We start from the raw sequence: 18703 nt of genomic DNA, 5'->3' as shown, positions 1-18703 counted from the left end.
TGCTCTAGTGGAAAGTTCCTTTCTTCCAGTTTATCAACTGCTGTTGCTGAGACCAAAGAGAGATGAAGTGTTAGACACAGACCCCTCCATCTTGCCTGGGCTGTGACATCACTAAACTGATATTTTAATTAATATATGTGTTAGTTTTTAATTGCCACAAGCCACTTAGAGAATTATTTTTGGTGTAAAAGTTGGTTAAATACAATCAATAATTGCATAAACAATATATATATATTTTTAAAAAAATATTGCAGTAGACATGCCAACAAACACAAGGGGTGAAAACGCAGTCGCTTTAGCCTCCTTTATTCCCTGTTTCAGCCAGGATTCAGCCAGGATTGAACGCATGCATTTCGCTGAACGTGCGTACGATCCTGGCTGAATCCTGGCTGAAACAGGGAACAAAGGAGGCTAAAGCGACCATGTGTTTTCGCCCAAGGACAGGCAGATCTATCTACTGGTTTTTCCTACAGAACATCATTTGGTGTCCTATGGTATTCATGTGAGGCAAAATCAGCATGGTATAACAGGACTGTGCAGTCAGTTAGTGACTAATCAAGATACAACCCAAACAATGCCTCTTCATAAAAAATAGCAGATGATGTTCCAAATCCAAACAAAATTATTTGGGAGTCATTGGAAACCTTCTGATCTGATAGTCCTTATGGTGCATCACTGTCCAGTTCATTTTCTTAACCAGCAGTAGGTGGGAAGGTGAGCTAGGGAAAAATGACTCAACAGATATGTGCCTGACAAGAGTGTCATCTGCCGGACGGCTTGCCCACATTCCCACCCCACAGGATTTTCCCAGTTGGCACTTCTTTGCAAACTGTCTCCACTTTCTGCCCAATCACTGAACCATTTTACAGTCTCTGGTAGGTCTTTCTGATACTGAATAAATTATAGATTCTGTTTGCATTATCTACTTTCATTCTCTGGAACATTGTCTGTGTCACTTTTGCTTATAAAATGCAGTTATGTGAAACGGGGACCAGATAGAGGCAAGGCCCAATTTTGCCCTCTCTGATAATAGGAAGATCAGTGCAGCAGGAAGTTAATGCAGTAGCTTTGCTTGCATGCATGGCTGGCAGGAAGGCTACAGAGGCGGGGCTACAAAACAATGGAGAAGCAGAGCTTTGCTTCCCCCAACAAGATGCAGCCCATATTCCTGCTGACAGGGATGATACTACTGGATGCAGGAGCAAATAGAAACACAAGCAACTTGGGAGGCATGAGAGAGATCAGTGATTAGAAAGAAGTGTATTATTTCTATATAAAAAAGACTGGACTTGTTGTATTTAAGAACATTGCAGCTGTGGAAGGACGTGATATGCATGAATCTGCCCATTCATGTGTAAAGTAAAAAATAAAATAGAAGTACACAGGCACAAGGAGCTAGTCCTGCGCTTTCCCCTTTTACTTTATTTCTTTGCATTCCCAACCTGATATTTCAGCACCTGCAGTTTAAGACACATTGTGTCCGATGAAACAAAAATGGACTTTTGTAAAAGGAACATGCAGTTCATACAAGCAATTGCATGAGTCATCTGGAGCATGTGCTGTTCAGGCACCTCAGGAAGGGGCCATGGCTCAGGGGCAAAGCATCTGCTCGGCATGCAGAAGGTCCCAGGTTCAATCACCAGCATCTCTATCTAAAAGAATTGGGTGGTAGGTGATGTGAAAGACCTATCCCTGTGACCCTGGAGAGCAACTGCTGGTCTGAACAGACAATACTGACCTTCCTGGACCAAGGGTCTGATTCAGTGTAAGGCAGCTTCATGTGTGTTCAGTCTGCTTATGCCACAATGTGGTCAGGATTGTCCTGGTTGCCCTGTATGGGGCATGTGAGTAGATGGCGCTGCCTCGCAACAGAGGACTGAATTATACTCCCTGTCATCCTTTCCTATTTCATCATGCTGTGCATTGCATCTTGATGACGATTTTGTTAGTTACATCTCTAGAGCATGTGAAGAAACAGCTAAACAGTGCTGGGCTCAAAAAAGTTTGAAAATGTAAAAGTTTAAATATGATCCTAAGGCTGAGGAGGAGGATTAAAATGGTCCTTTCTGTGAATTATGCGTGAGCTCAGAACTAAAACTGCCTATCCTCAGTCCTGGGTCAAAGACTGAGCTAAGAGGAAAGGCTGGGTAGATGTTTTCATAAATAGATACATAAATATGTGATTTCATCTGTTCTATCACCTGCACTTATTTTAGGAAGAGAGATGCACACCGGATATCTATGAAGCTATGAGTCAACTGTGACTTGACAGCAAAAAGCCCAGCGACCTATAATCAATTGATTCTGGCCTATATGATCAGGCTCAAGGGACCAATAAAATGAACAGGAAACTGGCAGTGACTAAGGAGATAACGGTTTCACCCTTTCCATTATTATTGGCTGTTGTGGTTGATAGGATATTAGGAGTAAAGGTGCATCAGCCTGGCTCAGTAAGGTTATTTGGATGACCAAATGTTGTCCTTTAAACACCAGTCAGGTACTCTCTGCTCCCACTTAAGATTGTCTAAGTACCTTTAGACTTCATTTAAAAAAAAACCTTTAATTTGCTTTAACGAGCATTATATCATGTCTTTTGAACTTGATTGCATCTGTCTGCTTATAGAATTAAGCTGCTCAAGGTCAGGGCTGTAGCCATAATTTGGGATAGATGTCAGTAACTGGATCAAAGATTAACTGTAACTGTAGAAATTCAAGGTCTGAATCAACAAAAGACTGAAGTCAATGGGTGAAGGGGTCAATTAAAATAGCACTAAATAAAGCTCTGAAAAACTCACAGAATCTCATAAGACAAGATTCTCAAAGTGGGATGTAATGGGCTAGCCAAAGGAAAATATCCTTCTTCTTTAGTGGAAATCATCATTGTCAATTGTCCTTTTCTGGCACAAAATACATTAAAGCTGACTGCTTTCCAAGTTTAATTACAATTCACAATCTTGGTTGTCTTGTTACATAGGGAATGTGTGAAAGAATGAATTTCATAGTATAGCATTTAGTCTCATCAGTTGGTTTAAACACTGGATGTTATGGTAAACCTGGCTAAGAAAGATTTACTGAACTCATGCAGTGTTAGTGTAGTGGCCAAGATACTGAGTTAGAGTAGATATCTTGCATGTAAAAGGTCCTAGGTTCTATCCCCGGCATCTCCAGTTAGATGATCTCAGTTAAAAAGTGTTGGAAAATACATTTTTCTGTCTTAGGCCCTAACTCCACTGTCCCCAGGTTTGCACCAGGAACTGCCAAGTACATGTGAGGTGAGCACTCACAAGTAACACTTGATTTCACAGTAGTGTGGGGACCCAAGTCAGGCTAAGTGAAGAGAACAGCTAATGTGCAGACCCTTTGGTACACACGTGGCTCTCAGTTCAGCAAATAGTGAGGTCCTGGAATCACTTAAGAACATAAGAAGAGCCCTTCTAGATCAGGTCAGTGGTCTATCTGGTTCAGCATCCAGTCTCACAGATTGGGCAACCAGTTCCTCTGGAACACCAACAACAGGACATAGAGACTGAGGCCTTCCTCTGATGTGGCTTCCTGGTTTACTGCCTCTGAATGTGGAGGGTTTTTTCAGTCACTAGGGCGATTCAAGTTGGTAAGTTGGTGCATGGGGGAAGGCTTAAGACCATAGCCCTCATCTGGCACTTGGGAATCTGATGTTTACCCAAAAACTCCCTCCCAGCACACATATGCTTGACAATCCCCAGGCACTCCCAGGAACAATTTGTTGTGTGGTAGGCACTGAGACCCCAGAGAACTGCTGCAAATCAGGGAAACAGTTCTGAGCTATATATGGGCCAATGGTCTGACTTTGTATGGGCGAAAACACATGGTCCCTTTAGCCTCCTTTATTCCCTGTTTCGGCCAGGATTCAGCCAGGATCGAACATGTGTTTTGCCGAACCTGTGTTCGATCCTGGCTGAATCCTGGCTGAAACAGGGAATAAAGGAGGCTAAAGTGACCATGCGTTTTCGCCCACAGTTTGTTTATTTGCTTTTGGCATATAAGGTTTAGGATGACAGGCAGAAATTCTCCTACCAGATGGTCTGGCAGCCGTGCGGGGTCATTGTGGCTTAGAGCCTAGGCTATGCCGACCGCCTCTTCAGAGCCACCATCAGGGCCATGTGGCATGTTGGCTTCCTTCTCATCGTGCCACTGCAAGCAGCTGCCTGGGTGGCATGGCAGTGCCATCAGCTCCAGGACTGGTTTTCTGGAAATTCCTGTAAGTAACTGACAGAACGGTCACGATTTCTTGCTGGCTGGTTTTCTGGAAATTCCTGTAAGTAACTGACAGAACGGTCACGATTTCTTGCTGGCTGGTGTACTAGTTAAAGCTTCCCTGATATTAAGGAAACCTGGTTCTATTATTTTGGATACCTTGACTGTACTGGCAGTACCTCATCAAGCTCCTGAGGGAAGGGGAAGGTGCTAAAATATCTGCCTCAGCCAGAAGAACATCCATAGAATACAACATTGTGTTTTTAATGCTATACACAATTACATGCTTTCTTGCTAAGTTAGCAAGACTGAGTCAAGATTTCTGTGTCATTGCTGTAGCCCATAAATCAAAGGGGAGCACAGGAATTGACTCCCAAGAAGTAGGTTGCATTAGTAATAGGAAACTGGTTGAATTTTTAAGTCGTTTTTAAAAACAAGGTAAATTGAATAATTACATGTCTTCATATTATTATAGATAACATTTTCCTAATCATGAGGCCATAATTAGTAAAATGGATCATATTTCAAGTTAAGTAATCATTATTTCTTCTGTTTTAACATGAATTAAAATAACTGTGATCAGACCTGCTGTTCAGTAACTGAGTAGCATCGTTGTAATGTATCAATACTGGTGGTCACTATGGCAAGAATGCTACCCTGGTGAAGAAAATAACATCCATTATTTCCTTTTGCTCCCTCAAAATTGACTATGGGCTGTGACTATGTGTAAAATCTGTTGTTGTTTTTTAAGAATTGCTTAGAAGAGAATGCAACTACAAATACTCTGTCTCATGTTATTCCAACAGTACTTCGTTAATCTGGATCATCATATTGCAGAACAGATGGCCTGAAACCTTATTAATCTTTGTAGTAGTAGAGAACCATTCCATTATTCATAATATAAACAGCATAATCCATATTTGTAATTCATTAGAAGTTCTTGAAAAATAAAAAAAATCTGATTAATTCAAAATTAGATGGAGTGCTTGCAAATGGTTAAAATCATGTAATATAGGACCACAAGTTACCTGCAGCTGTGATTCCTTCAAAATTATTATTATTATTTAAATTATTCAAAAGTAAGCACCACTGGGCAATTTGAATTATTTCTGAATAATATGTATAATTTAGATGTATCATGTACGTGGAATAAAACAGTAAGACAGTATACTTCATATGATACTTGCATGGGAGGTACCTTTTGTACTGACACTGGGAGTTTATTTGGATCATTTCTTATTTAATTATTTGTTATAGTTTTTATACCTCCTTAAATTGTTTGTTAACATTGATTTCAGTGTAAAACACATTTCTTCTAGTAACATTTTTACATGTCACCCAACTAGCTTAGAATTTAGCGTAAACATACATCTCACCCAAGGGACTGAATATACCAAAGTTCAGGCAGGCAATAGGACCGGCCCCTATTTCAGAAGCAATTAAAATTATTGCTTGCTCTGAGTGCAGTGGTCTTGGGTGGAGGGTCTACTTTTGAACAAAAATGGAGTATGTGTGAAAGCAATGCTAAACCCTGCCCGGTTTCTTATTTCATTGAACTCGGGAGATTTCAGTATTTTTCTCCCTAGCAATTCTGACTTCCAGTATCAGAACTCAGCAGGGAGGGAAATGCTTCATGAACTGAACAAATGTGCTGGCCCTACTCTGACTTCAGTGGAGAGAAGGTCTGTACATAATATTGAGCCCACAGACCCAGCACTTATATTACTGTCAGTGTCACTTTGTGTGACACCAAAAGAGGTAGAAGACGATGAGGCAGAAGCACAGAATGAGAAGAAGAAGAAGAAGAAGAAGAAGAAGAAGAAGAAGAAGAAGAAGAAGAAGAAGAAGAAGAAGAAGAAGAAGAAGAAGAAGAAGAAGAAGAGTGGGTTAGGGCTGTTGAAAAAAAATTCAGTAAAGTTCGGCTTCGGCAAAATTCGGCCCTTTTAAATTCGGGACGTGCCGAAGTCCGAACTCCCCCGTTTCGGATCCGCGAACTTCGGCGCGAGATCTGGAGTTTGGGGGGAAATTTGCCCCCCCCCCGCGGGCCTTCACGGGGCTTCCATGAAGGCGCGGGGGGGCTCTTTAAACAGATCTGCGCCTTCCAGCTGGGAGGCGCAAACCTGTTTAAAGGAAGCCCCCTGAAGGCGCACAGGGGGGGGAAACAGATCTGCACCTCCCGGCCTGTTTAAAGGGCCCCCCGCACACCTTCACTGGGCTTCCATGAAGGCACGCGGGGGGCTCTTTAAACACATCTGTTTAAAGGGCCCCTTGCGCGCCTTCAGGGAAGCCCCCTGAAGGCACATGGGGGGGGAAACAGATTTGTGCCTCCCGGCCGGGAGGCACAGATCTGTTTAAAGAGCCCCCCCACGCGCCTTCATGGAAGCCCCATGAAGGCGTGGGGGGGAACAGAGATCTGTTTAAAGAGCCCCCGCGTGCCTTCATGGAAGCCTCGTGAAGGCACGCGGGGGGGCTCTTTAAACAGATCTGCGCCTCCCAGCTGGGAGGTGCAGATCTGTTTAAAGAGCCCCCCCCCCCCGCGCTTTCATGGAAGCCCCGTGAAGGCGCATGGGGGGGGCAAACCCCAAATCTGCCAAATTTATTCACCAAACACCCCGAAGTCGGCTCCCCCGTTTCCCGCCTTTTTTTGAGTTCGGTACATCCCAAACTAAAAACCTCCGAATCGGGGGAAATTCGGCTGTTTTTCGGTTAGGGACGAACCAAATCGACAGCCCTAGAGTTGGTTTTTATATGCCAACTTTCTCTACCATTTAAGGGAGACTCGTGACATTATTGCCTGTTTATGGAGTCCTGAAATACTGCTTTAACTGCATCAACAGATGCTATCATTTTTTGTAATATATTTTCTCTCCTTACAACCTTGTTCACTTTTATGCCTGGGAATATAAAATTATTCTCTGATGTTCTGCTGTGTTCTTCTCTACCTTTCATTTCCCACTTACTGTGTTTTATTAAGCAATCTAGAATACAGCACGATGTTGCCGTTCTTTTTTGTAGTTTCAGTTTTCTCTGTTTTTGACTCTTTAATCTCATATATACACACACACACACACACACACACACACACATATACTTTTTATACATATTTATTTATGTACCTTTTTTAATACATATGTAAGGTGACTTACAATAATAATAACTCATGATGGATAGCCGTGTCACTAGCAGTAAAAAGAGTGAGAGTCTGGTAACACCTTAAAGACTTAACAAAATTTCTGGCAGATTCCCCAGGTCACTTATTCAGATGTGTAGTAATAACTGCTAACATACTAAGTAAAAAGGCAGTATACATAAAACCCACAAAATCTTAATGAAACCAGTAACACAGCAGCATAGAAATGAAAAGCATAAAGCAAGGGGGGGAATGCATTAAAGTCTCCTCAGACAGGACCAACTGGACTGGCCGTTAAAAGTCAACAGAGATGGTACCAGATGGGGACCTGGCTCAATAGCAGGGCGCCTGGTTTGCATGCAGAGGCCCCAGATTCAATCCCTGGCTACTCTGATTAAATGGATCAAGGAGAAGGCCATGTGAAAGACCTCAGCCTGAGACCCTGGAGAGCCGCTGCTAGTCAGAGTAGACATTGCTTACCTGGGTAGACCAATGGTCTGGCTCAGCGTAAGGCAGCTTCATCTTGAACCAACTATAAAAGACTGGGTGATTGGTTCATGTGTGACATATACCTTCAAACATGGTAAATCCAACCATCCAACACATTTGTGGTAAAATTCACAGCATCCCTAGATTTAATAGGGTTAAATCTGGATTTAGAAATGAAAAACACTATTTCTAAATCTTATGGTCTTAACTGGGCTGCAGCTGTGATTAAATATGGTTATCATCTGATCCTGGTGATTCAAATAAAGACAACTATTTGAAAATATGGGTAACAATTAAAAAATTAGTACTTCCCTCAGTACTTAAAAAGTCACAATGGGACCTGTAAAAAGTGTTTATTATGCACGAACCTGTTAATTGACGAAACGTTGTATTGTTGGGACAAATTAAGAAAATACCTGAGCCCATTTATTTCCCCATTGCAATCATTTATTTATTATTGAGATTTTAAAATTGCAATACCTTGGTCCAGTTGAATCAATGATGATCATTCCAGATTCTTTGATACATTATCAGGCAAAATAGATAAATTAGACATAAAATTCTTCAGTATTTTTTCCAGAATTCCACAGACTTATGCAACTTAGAGAAATAGAGCTGGGTTACATATGTATGTTGGCAGCACCTCACTTGAAATCCTCAGATGGTCTCTCCCAGCAGTTTGACGTTCAATAACAGGGGGGACAAGATGGCTCCCTAGAGCACTCCATACCATAAATGCCACAAAGACAAGCTGCAGTCCCCCAGCATTACATTCTGGAACAGGCCAGTCAAGTAAAAGCAAGACTACAGAAGTGAGGTGGGCAAAATTTACCAATCCAATCAACCTTTTGAGAAGGATAGATACAATGTTATTGCTGCAACACCTGCATATAAATGACATAAGTGGTGTTAAAGTAGCATAAAATAAGCAAAGCTGGAACACACGCGACAAAAATTGATGAAACGAAAGGCTCACAATGACAAGGTTCAAAAATCAAAGAAAATGGCATGTTCATAAATCCCTCACCAGGAATGAAGTCATCACCTTATTTTTTTCTGAACATTTTTTTCAATATTATCAATAGATTGGTTAGAAATATATATAATGCACTGTTTCCTCTATAGAAATTCTGTCAGGTTAAAAATTCCTCATTTCTGTCTTCAAAATTGTCCATACAACATGTGAGATGAGACTCCCTCCCCTCTTTTTTTCTTTTTACTTTTCATCAGTACTTCTTAATTATCCCATTTGTGTACATTTAGATCTTTTTCCATATGTAAGGGCTTCAAACAAGAGCATAGTGAAATACCCCAATCACACCTATTATATCCCACTGTTACTTTTTAAACCTGTACTTTTCATTCTTTTGCCCTCCTTCTACATTGCTCTAGATCCCTATTAAAACCTTTTTGTATGATTTTCAGACAACCACTGAAATTTATTAATGCTTGTATAACTCAAAGAGATTTTTGAACTCTTTCATTTCTCCACAACTCTATAAAAATATTTTGCTTTTTTATTAATCTGAGAAAGCTAGCTCTTTGACTTAAAAAAAATCTCTGTATCATCATAACTTTCAGGGGGACAGTAGATTGTTCATTTTCTCTCAAATTCAAAGAATTGTTAAATAATAAAAAGCACAGACATTAAATTCAACAAGCCACACTTTTAATAATTAAAGCCCAACTATAAATACAACTGAAAATTATGTGGACAGCTCATCCACAATCATTTAACAGATAGTGTTGTAGGAAGAACATACAAACAATTGTAGAGTGAAGGACTTCTTCACTTTCACCCAAACTGTGCCCGCACAAATTGCTCTGATAGACACATTTTACATGTACACATAATGCAAATGTTCTCAATGGCAGAAAGAAAAGCAGCGCACCAAATTAGTACCAAATTTGTGAAATGGATTCCTGAGGTGGAAAGCAAACCACCTATCATGACAGCTGCATGTGAATTTCATTGTAAACGAACACAAATACTCATGAAAACAGGCAAAACACCAGCATGGTGACGATAATTCTACTCTAGGCAGTAGTTCATATAGGAACAGAGGGATGTGAGGGAGTAATTTATTCCCCTGGGCACAGGAAGAGAGCAAGCAATTTCATCTTTGGACTGTGGGGTCCCTCAAGATTCCGTCATGTCCCTTATGCTCTTAAACATTTACATGGAACAACTGGGTAAGGTCATCTGGAAATTTAGCATGGGATGTCACCAATATGTGGATGACACGCAACTCTATCTCACGCTTCAAGCTGATCCCTGGGAGGCTGTAGAAGCCCTGAGCTGGTGGTGCCTGGAGGCAGTTTTGGAGTGGATGCCCGCTAATAAACTGAAATGTAATCCCAATGAGAAAGGACCCAGGCCTACTGCTGGATAAATAGGTGGCAGCTGTGGTCAGGGGTGCCTTTTACAAGCTTTGACTGGTTAGCCCCGTGCTGCCTTTCTTGGGCTGAAATGCTCTGGCCATTGTAGTGCATTCCTTGGTTCCATTTAGGTTAGACTACTGCAATGTGTGGGGCTGCCCTTGAGCAGTGTTCAGAAACTTCAATTGGTGCAGAACGATGCAGTCAGGATGTTGACTGGAGTGCGTCATAGCGACCATAGCACTTCAGTCTTGGTCTACCTCAGCTGTTTTCTAGTCTGCTTTGTATGTCCTATATGGTTTAAGACTAATGTACCTGGAGGTCCATATACTCCCTTATGAACATACCAACCCACTATGGTCATTTTCCAAGGCCCTGCTTTGTGTGCCCCCCCCCCACCTTCAGAGATCAGGCAGGTGGCAACCTAGGAGAGGGTGTTCTTGGTTGTCTCACAAAACCAACAGAACTCTCTCCCTAGGGTGGCTCATCTGTCCCCTTCTGTTGCCATTTTCTGCCAGTGGGTGAAGACTTTTTTGTGTCATTTGGCACTCCCTCAATAATCCCTCCTTCCTGGCCCTTGTTTTAATTGTTGTTTTAATGTTTTTTGTATGTTTTAGTTCTTGTTTTAATTATTTTAATGATGTTTCTTCTTGTTTTAATGGTTTTTTAAATGGGATTTTATTGTGTATGTTTTAATTTGTTAACCTTGGTGAGAAAGGGGGGTATAAATTTGGTAAGGGTTTCAGACAGTGCATCATTTTCAGAACTAGCTGTTTTACAGGGAGCATTTTGAATGTATGTTTTTAGTGCCAGCCTTGAGTCCCAAAGGCAAAGCTTTATGCATTATCCCTTGTTTCTCTTCATTGTTTTACTGACTCTTCCAATAACGTCTATTTTACCATTCAGGGATTACAAAAGTCCCTGTAAAATTTATCACTTCTTCAGTCAGGCCAGTTTGTGATAGCAAATGGTGTCTTGGGACATGATTTTCTTGGACTCTTGCCCTCGGTATTGTACTCATGTGGTTTCTGCTACTAGGCTAGAAACATAGTTGGGCCTTTCTTCATCGGAGCAAGGCAACAGATGGTGGCACTACAAGAATTCTGACGTTTTGATTTAGTAAGAAATTTATGTGGAGCCATAGCACTCGAAGAGCCATATGTTTTATAAAGTTGCAGTAAACTGAAAACAAGGTATATTCCTTAAAGAAAGAAAGAAGATCTTAAAATAGAGACTTTCTGGAAACCTTACACAAGGCAAAATGGCACACAGGTCAAAAACATTATTAGTAACTATTTCTATCTGATAGGACTGAGATACAGAGAACTAGCTCTTACTAGCTTTTCTGCTGACAACAGAGGAGGAGCCCCTTTTGACTACTAAAAAGGCTATGCTGGTATTGTGGGGTCATTTATGCATGGGTACTTTCCCTCACGTTTGCCCCCAGTCTGTCTCGGTTGTTCCTTGGAGTTATGCATGTGTTTTCTGTCCATTAGAGATGACCTCACTGCCAGCCCTCCCCAATCCCGGGACTTCCTGTTCCTCTATCAACCTGCTCTGTCTGTAGATGAGAGGGAAACTCAGAAGGAAGGAAGGGGATATCCCCTCTCACATGGACACGCGCAGTATTATACTGGGAAAATTCCAAGAACTGGGATATTCCAGGTGGTGGTGGCCACTGGTTCTGATCCAGCTTGGATAGAAGGAGCCCAAACTGGATAAAGTCTTCTCCACAAATCCTATCTTCTTGATAACATAGCACAGGCACCAGCAGCAGCAGGCTAAAGGGAATGAGCTGAGTGCCAAGGAAAGACCAGGAGTGTGACAGTCACATCTCAACCTGGAGATTGATCCAGATGGTGGTCTTTTCATCTGCTCCTTTCCCACCTGCCATGCATAACTTCTGGAGTCTTCCATCCTATAGCATAGGCACAGAGGTAGCAAAAAAACAACAACAGGGGAAAGTGGGTAGGAAAAACCACAGCTGCTTCATCAGCACCAAATATGAATGAACTTTCTGGGTTGCAAACTGGCCATCTTAGAAATCCTGAAAGCTGGCAATACGACATTGACACCTCTATAGTTGTTGCTGTTGGTTAACATTTATTTAATGATAACGACAGACTGAGGGTTATACTGAACAAAGATGTTTTTGCTAGAGGGCTTGTGAGTTAACATATTTTGAAGTTTTTTCCTGTACCTTTTCTGGTTATTTTATAAAATAAGTTCTCTAGTAATAGAAATGTGATGGGAACATGAATAGTTTACACAGCAGCTGATATAAATTACCCCATACCACACCTAGATACAGAACAAGGTTGTTTTCTGGTTTCCAGTAGGATTGTGCATATCGATAAACCCGAACAAAAATAAACCCGAAATTAGCCGCTACAGCAAAATTCTGTTTTTGGTTTTACCAGATATCAAAACCTGGGAATAAAGACGAAGCCAGATAACCAATCACCGAATCAGCTGAATAGCTGATTTTTGGCTTCGGTTTTCCCCAGGCTTTTCCCTATGGTAATTTTTTAATGAACTCTGGGGCAGGCATTTTGGAGGTAGAGTTCCCAGATTTTCAGGGTAGCTTCTCTTTGCATAAACCCAAACATTTTGTGATTGGGTCAGGGCCCCTGGTTTTATGGCATCCTGAAGGGGCCGCCCCCCCTCCATAGAGAAGCAAGGTAAAGTTTACAATGTTTGTCTGTGGAGAAGATTGACCCCTTTGGGACCCCATAAATTCGGACCCCTGTCCCAAACTTTACGAAACTTTGGGGTTCATGCAAGAAGTGTCCCTAGCAGCTATGCTGCGAATTTGATGTCTCTACCTCAAAAAATGCCCCCCCCCCCCCGGGAGAATTTTAAAAGTACTTACTTTTCATACTCTGTAATGGCCACCTGCTTCTCACCCAAAAATGTGGGAAAACTCAGTTTCCCATGAATGCTTGCAATTGGCCCTTGCAAAGCTATGAGTAGCAATTGCCAGGATGTCTGAGCTACAGAACAAAACATTCCTGTCCTTTCAAAGAATCTAGGGAAAGCATGGGAATAGCCTTGAGAAAAACCTTCACATAGACTCAGCAGTGTACCTCTTAGGCCCTTCTCTAGGATCAAAGACAACTTCTATTCTGTGAGCCTTTTGCTCTTTGGCACCTCTTGCCAAGCTGAGGGGGGGGGGTAGTGGTGTATTTGTGCTTCATGGGGTTTTGTTTGTGAAGCAGCCACCTGTTTTATACCAGCTGGCCTGAAATCTACCTACTTTTTTCACGGGGATCATTCACATCTGAAACAAAGACACCCGAGCTGCAGATTTTAAATTAATCTGGCCCCAAGTGGGCCTTCCACTGTCCTGAAATCCAGCAACATAAAATACCTGCCTGGCATCAGCTCTGAAAGTTTAATATAGATTCTGTGGTAAACTATGGGAGGCCGGAGAATTTCAAACTAAAGTTTATTGCACCAGTAACTCAGAAAAGCAATTCCTAAAACTCTTGACACATTAAACAAGGGGGGGGGTTAGTGGTAACAGAGAAATAGAAATCATTGTTGAGGGCCACCATGTACATGGAATTAAAATCCATCTGTCTTGGAAATGATAAGAAATGTTTCACATGCCAGCGGTGCTCCTGCATTTCGGAGTAAATCATCTCCAAAGTTAGTTCAGCCCTTTGTTTCTGAAGGAATAATTCTCTATTAGAACTTTAGTCAACATAAACCCAGCCGCTTTTCTTACCAGATTTTTAAGAGACAGGACTGGGTTAAAGAGTTTGGGGGATCCATACGGTGAACTATATTTGGGGCACCACATGGGACTCACCTGTAAATCATACTCATACTTCTGCTAGCACATCTGCCCACAGAGAGGCATCCATGTAGCGGAAATCAACAGCACAGGAAATGTTTCCCATTCTGTAACAAATTAGGACATAGCATTTCAAATTTCTCCGCAATTAGGATACGTTTTCTGCTTCTCACTTACAGTACAAGGATGCCATCATCATGTTCTGAGCAGAAGAAAATTGTAAACTTACCCTATATCAGGAGCTCTAGTTTTCCTGGCTCCATTTGAGGGCATATTTAGCAAAAGTGTTAACCCAGCTCTGGATTGAAAGACTCTTTCAGAAGTTAAATGTAACAGAAGGCATTTGGAACACCACTCATGACAGTAACAATATGGTCTTAAAGGAACAGTAATTATAAAGCAAAAAAAAAAAAAGCTCTGAATCTCAACTGATGGTAATGCCACAAAGTGACTCCCCCCCATATTTCTCCCACATTTTAGTGTAAAATAAGTACAAGTTAAGCAGCACAATAACATAGTATTTACAAAATGAGTCACACATCTCCAAATCTCGTTGGCTTTGGGATGACTTAATCAGAGTGGGTGAAGGATCTCATTACTAAGATCGTCACTGTTCCTTACTCGATGTGGCATAGTCTCATTAGAGGAGTTAGGGGTCCAGATATTACTTCCGCATCTAATGATCATTACTTCTGTTCTCAGGAACACAGTGTTATTAATTTCTGTGAGGCTCTCTCGTTTCGGTTAGAAATAATACACTCCTTTCCTTGAATCATAATCAGTGCCTTCCATGTCTTTCCCCCCATGATAATCTGTATCCAGATTCTAGAGATAGCAGTTTTCGAACTGAATTATATAGAGTTCGTATTACTCCATCTCAAAAAATATATTAGAGAGTTGGGAAAGGTGCAGACAAAAAAAGCAAGCAAAATGATCAACTGGTTGAAACCCTGCAAAAACATCTTTTAAAACTGAATAAAAGTGCATCGTTTTAAAACTTGTTGTAAGCTGCTTTGTGGACCCAGTTGGGTTAAAGGGTGCTGAAGGTAAACTAAATTAAATAAATGTTACATAAATCTTAATGCATCAAGTGACGCCTTTTGCTGAATAGGAGTCCCTCTTATACCTGACAGACTCCACTGGTCAGGGGCTGGAATCCGAGGGGGGGTCATCTTCCCACTTCTCTTTTTCCAGCATGCCTGTGAGAAATTACTCAGCAATGGAGAGGAGGGGGTATTCCGTCACTCTGGTTCCTTCTCTCCCTGACCTCCATCTAGGTTTGCCAGTTCCTTCTTTGCCACCGGTGGGAGGTTTTTGGGACGGAGACTGAGGAGGGTGGGGTTTGGGGAGGGGAAGGACTTCAATGCCATAGAGTCCAATTGCCAAAGTGCCCATTTTCTCCAGGGGAACTGATCTCTATCAGTTGGAGATCAGTTGTAATAGCAGGAGATCTCCAGCTGGTACCTGGAGGTTGGCAACCCGACCTCCGGCTGTCTTCTGGCTTTAAGGACAAGATGTGGCCTCTTTCCTCCTTGGATTTTCCCAGGCATGCTTTATAAAGGAATATCTAGGGCAGGACTTCCCTGGGTTTCCATCAATGCATCCCAAGCATTGAGTGACTGGCCTCCTGGCCAATAAGTTCTTGTCCCATCAGTCTCCAAGTCTTTAATAGCCTCTCCTAGTCCCTCCTTCTTAGAGCTAGAGCTGCTAGGTCCCTCCTGGCAACCAGCAGAAGCTTCATGGGGGCAGGGCTGGGGGTGGTGATGTGTGCACCCAGCACAATGGCATCACTTCTGGGTTGACACAGAAGGACTGGCATGGGATGCTCTAACACTCTCCCCCCCCAAACTGTATGGTTTCCATAGAGTTTTGGGGAAAGAATGCTAGAGTGTCCTCCGACCCCCAGCACAGTGCCAGTCATTGCGCTGAGTGCATAGATCACTCTCCCCTCTTCCACTGGCCTGCTTCTACCCGCCAACCAACTGAGGGTCAGCTGGCAGCCTGGTGAATTGGCAGGCGATTGCCCAGCAATACTGGGCAATTGGGAACCCTAACAAGGGCCCATCCCATATTTTCCCAGTCTGTTTCTGGCTTTCTGGGCCTTTCTTCTACTCCAGGGAGTCCCCAGAAGTTGCTTTTCCTTCCCTGTTTCCCATCACCACCCAACTGCCCCCTGCTGGTGTCACTTCACCTTCCTTCCCCTGCTCATTCTTTGGCAGCCAAGCATGGTCGCCTGAGGCTCCTGCCAATGGGGTGGCGCCAGCCAGCAATGGAAGCTGCAGGAGGCTGGCAGGCTTGGCAGGCTTTTCAGAAGGAAGGAAGGGAGGGAGAGGGAGGAAATCCCTCCTTAGACCATACCAAACCTAGATGCAAAGGCAAACTCATTTCTTACAGAATAAAGCATGGCCCAGCCCAACCAAGTGACATTTATGTCATATCCAGCCCTCATAACAATTGAGTTTGACACCCCTGGATTAGAGTATCAGACTAAGATTTGAGTCACCCAAGTGTGAATCACTCACACTCAGCCTAACCTATCTGAGAGGCTTGTTGTGTGGATAAAATAGAGGAGAGGGGAATGATGTAAGCTGCTTTGGTTCCCCAATGGGGAGAAAGGTGGGGTATAAATGAAGTCAATAAGTAAAATGAAATTGCTTTATACCAAACTCTTCCTTGAAGGAGCTCAGAAGAAAGTCCATGGAATTATCTCATTTTCTCCTCAGAAAAGTAGAGTAGGATGAGAGATCATTTCAAATGAGAATTGGAACCTAACCTCCCGAGTCCAAGTCAAACACTTTATCCACACTTTTTTATTCATCTGTGTATTCTTGTATAAATTAATTTTCCTATTTATAAAGGCAGAATGGAGGAAATCTGTTTGAATGATAAAGGTTATCAGTTCAGATTTACTACCTCAAATGATAATGTAGCAGCAGCAAGAAATGCTTGTAGAACGGAGAACAGAAGGTTCATTCTAATATAGAAAGTCTTCAGCTTGAAGTAGCAATTTATATTATTTAATTATTATTTAATTGCAGTTGGATTTGTTTTGAGAATTTGTCTAACAGGCATTTTCAGGCACCTGTTCTTTTGTTTACTTCTATGTGACCAGCTGCAATAAGTTAAACAAGAAATCTTATTTGATGTTATGTGGCTTTCTTTTCTTTTTTTGCGTGACCCAGAGGAATCTGTGAAGAGAAATTGAGACCAGTAAACAGGCACACTCACAGGCTTGGGTGGTTGGGAGACAGAGCCACAGAACTTCTAACTCCAACCATTTTCCCCAATGATCTCACTCCAACATAGTAATATGATTCTGGCCACTGATTCTAGCCACTGTTGAGGCCCATACCTTCAAAGGCTGCTGCGGTCGTGTCATAGCCAGGAATAGTGGTTCAGTTGATACAGAAGGGGGAGAACAAGGCAAAGGTTGCCCCAAAGAATGGGAAAGGTCAACAAGTTACTACCATCCCATTCTCCAAAAATGTTTGGGTTGAACTATGACTGACAGATCAGCCATGTAGGAAATGAAGACATCAGTGATATCACTGATCTGAAGCTTGAAGCTATGATGGGGTCACCCAAGCAAGGTGAGCAGCAGGGGGAATTCATATCTCGCCTCTCCCTTGCTAGAAAGAATACCTAATTGTGGTAAGAAGTCTGCTTTCAGTGATATCACTGTTCTTCCTTTTCACTTTAAAAGTGTCCTGTTGCTACCAGCATCCCCCCCTCAAGAGTTCAATGAGTCCTTCAAGGCTGAGGGATATCTTCTTAACCCTCTCAGATCTGTAAGCCATGAGAGGTTGGTTTAGGCAAGTTGCCTCCCTTGGCCACTCTGATGCCTTTGAGTACCCTCGGTTATTCCTAGGGTTGCCAGTCTCCAGGTGATAGCTGAAGATCTCCTGGGATTACAACTGTTCTCCAGGGAACAGAGACCAGTTCTCCTGGAGAAAATGGCCATTTTGGAAGGTGGACATTATGGCATTATACCCCATGGAAATCCCTCCCCTCCCCAAATCCCGCCCTCCTCAAGCTCCACCCCCAAAATCTCCAGGTATTTCTCAACCTGGAGCTGGCAACCCTAGTTATTCCCAATGTCTCCTGTGTGACCCACACTAAATCTGCCTATTGTGACCTAGCTTTGTGGAACAAGCCATAACACTAACTGAAATCCACTCTCAAATAATACAGCACAAAGTAAGTGAGAAAACGTTCCTGCCCGGTGGCCAATCTGGGATGTAAGCCAAAGCTTCCCTATTTGGCTCTTTCAACAACTGTGCTATCATATGGGTGGAAGTGCAGCCATCTTAAAATGAGCATGGCTATGCTTGATGATGACTAGATGAATGGCACTAGGTCACCGAGTTGCCTTGCCACTGTCTCATTCTCTATGGATCTAAGCAAGTGAAGGAAGTGAGTGCACCTTTCTCTACATGAGGCAGGCAGGAAAGGGCCACTGACTATATAACATCATCAAGTTACATTAAATGAACATGCTTGGACCACCCCCAACCAACCTTTCTTAATACATTGTGGCTGGTATCAGATGATTCAGATGTGCAGCATTTCTATATCTGAACCTGCTTCTGTGAAATATTCCCCCAAACCTAAAAGGTATTATAGTAACATGGAGCAAATTTTCTGAGGGTGGCTACATGGATTCACCATGTAGA

The 18703-nt window shown here is 42.4% G+C and overlaps 1 protein-coding gene across 1 annotated transcript in view; it reads left to right on the top strand.

Moving 5' to 3' along the window:
• The window catches only part of ALK (ALK receptor tyrosine kinase), a 665036-nt gene that overhangs the window by 446281 nt on the left and 200052 nt on the right, over nt 1–18703 (top strand). The gene's annotated exons all lie outside the window — the stretch shown is intronic.

The sequence above is a fragment of the Euleptes europaea genome, chromosome 7, assembly GCF_029931775.1.
Source record: "Euleptes europaea isolate rEulEur1 chromosome 7, rEulEur1.hap1, whole genome shotgun sequence".
Taxonomy (NCBI): Eukaryota; Metazoa; Chordata; class Lepidosauria; order Squamata; family Sphaerodactylidae; genus Euleptes; species Euleptes europaea.
This window is presented reverse-complemented; position numbering and strand designations above follow the sequence as displayed.